Source organism: Carassius auratus, chromosome 50, assembly GCF_003368295.1.
Source record: "Carassius auratus strain Wakin chromosome 50, ASM336829v1, whole genome shotgun sequence".
Lineage (NCBI taxonomy): Eukaryota > Metazoa > Chordata > Actinopteri > Cypriniformes > Cyprinidae > Carassius > Carassius auratus.
The window spans coordinates 2489417-2491916 of NC_039292.1; the positions used below are offsets into that span (position 1 = coordinate 2489417).

General features: G+C 39.2%; 1 protein-coding gene and 1 long non-coding RNA gene across 2 annotated transcripts in view; one reads left to right on the forward strand and one right to left on the reverse strand.

Moving 5' to 3' along the window:
* LOC113066627 (uncharacterized) overlaps positions 1 to 2343 on the forward strand; it is a 13659-nt gene extending 11316 nt beyond the window's left edge. The window contains exon 3 of the long non-coding RNA XR_003279205.1: positions 2116 to 2343. This is a non-coding gene — a long non-coding RNA (uncharacterized LOC113066627). The remainder of the gene's footprint in view (positions 1 to 2115) is intronic.
* Positions 1 to 2474, reverse strand: part of LOC113066626 (protein MON2 homolog) — a 14132-nt gene extending 11658 nt beyond the window's left edge. Inside the window, exon 1 of the mRNA XM_026238559.1 lies at positions 2343 to 2474. The gene's annotated coding sequence lies outside the window, so the exon portion shown is untranslated. The remainder of the gene's footprint in view (positions 1 to 2342) is intronic.
* Positions 2475 to 2500: the final 26 nt, after the last annotated feature.

The window sequence follows — 2500 nt, forward strand, 5'->3', positions numbered from 1 at the left end:
TACACACACACACACACACACACACATGCATACATACATAAACATACATATACACACACATACATACATACATACGTGCATACACACACATACATACTTACATATACATGCATACACACATATATACACATACATACATAAATACACACAGACATATAAATGCATACACACATACATATATACATATACATACATACAAATATACATACACATTTATATACATACACATACACACACATACATATGCTACACACACACATACATACGTGCATACACACACATACTTACATATACATGCATACACACATATATACACATTAGGGGTGTAACGATACGCGTATTCGTATTGAACCGTTCGGTACGACGCTTTCGGTTCGGTACGCGGTACGCATTATGCATACCGAACGGTTCGTTGGAGTAATTAATTATATTTGGAAAAAAAAAAGAGAAATATAATGATATGCGTTCAACAAGGTAGCCCAATAACCCAAACGACGTAACAGGCAACGCCCCTGGCACTCCCGAAGAAGAAAAAAACACCAACTTATGTTTATGTTAGGCTACTCAGCAGGCGCTCGCTCACTCAGCACGCGCTGAAGGCTCGTTGCAAAATGGCCAATGCGTTTAACAGACTAGAAAAAGAAGATGACTCTCAAACATATTGTTTGAGATGCATGATTCCATCTATGAGCTGCTCGATCAGAGTGACATGAGAGCCCCTCCTTAGAACATTATTTGTAAATCCATGTTATGGTAAGTGTGCACGTGAAGTCTTTGCACACTTTCTGAAATCCACACTGTGGTAAGTTTGCACACTACACTAGTGCTCTGCATTCTTTCTAAAATCCTATATAGTGAGGGCTTCGCGCGGTTGCTTCATTGCTTTAAAAAAAAAAAAACACCAGCGTGAATACTTGAAACATGTCAACTCATTTACGCCGACATCACCTTATTGTGTCAGTATCTGGGAAAAGACGAAAAAAAGGAGAAACATGCACGCAACAAACTATGCCTGCAGCATTTAGACACCAGTATTATAGCTTACAGGGAATCCAAAGTGCACCCAAACACCAGACCTGTTGGTTATTTTAGGATCTTATATTTCTGGTCTGTTAAATGCATTAGACATTTTGCAATGAGCCTTCAGCGCGTGCTGAGTGAGCGAGCGCCTTAGGGTCCGTTCACATATCGCTCCTAAAAACGCGTGGAAACGCTAAGCACGTCTTTCTCCTCCTTTCCAAAGCGCTCGGGCAGAAGCGCTCATGAGGCGTCTGTCTTTGCTAAGCAACAATGATGTGCTCTCTCCATGAGACGCGGAAATTTCAGCAAAGGATAAATGGATTTGCAGCTCTAAAAATCGCTTGCAGTAGCTCTGCTACTAAATTTATTTCAAAATTGCAATCCATATACAACTATGATCAGCTGTTCCTTCATCTTGGCTGAGTTTTCAACGTTGTTATGGGAAAGGATGAAGCTGATTGGTTAGTTCTTGTCACATGACCCGCGGTGCGCTTGCGGCATTCTGAAAAGTTGAGATGTTTTTGCATTTTGCTGTATCTAAAACGTACCGAACCGAACCGAACCGTGACATCAGTGTATCGTATCGAACCGAACCGTGAATTTTGTGAACCGTTACACCCCTAATACACATACATACATAAATACACATACACACGTATAAATGCATACACACATACATATATACATACATACAAATATACATACACATTTATATACATACAGCTACACACACACATACATATGCATACATATATACATACATACATATACACACACATACATATACATACATACACATACACACACACACACATATATGCATACATAAACATACATATACACACACATACATGCATACATATACATACACACACATACATGCACACATATACATACATACATACACACACACACATACGCATATACATATATACACATACATACACACACACACACACAAATACATGCATACACACACATACATGCACATATATACACAGATACATATACATACATACATACACACACAGATATATACGCTCTGTTTGATCCTAATCATGTGTTTGAACGCAGTGTCCCTTCTCCTAATTACAGATGATCCACACCTGTGCGGAGCCCTATAAAGAGCTGCTGATACCACACCTGAGTGCGTACACAGAGAGCTGGAGAACAGAGCCGATGCACTGCCGTGCTGTTTAACTTTATAGGGATTGCTGTCCACCCAGTTGTAGAAAACGTTCCATTTTTGTAGTTGTTTTTTTTTTTTGTGTTACCATATCTTTCATTTGTTAACTTTTCTATTAAAACAAACATACCCCTACCTTTGACACAAGCTGATCTGTGTGCGTCTCTCCTTGATGTTAAGGGTGGTGTCCGTGCGCCCGTAACAATACACACACATGTACACATACATACATACAAGCATATACATACACACACATACATATACACACATATACATACATGCATACATACACAC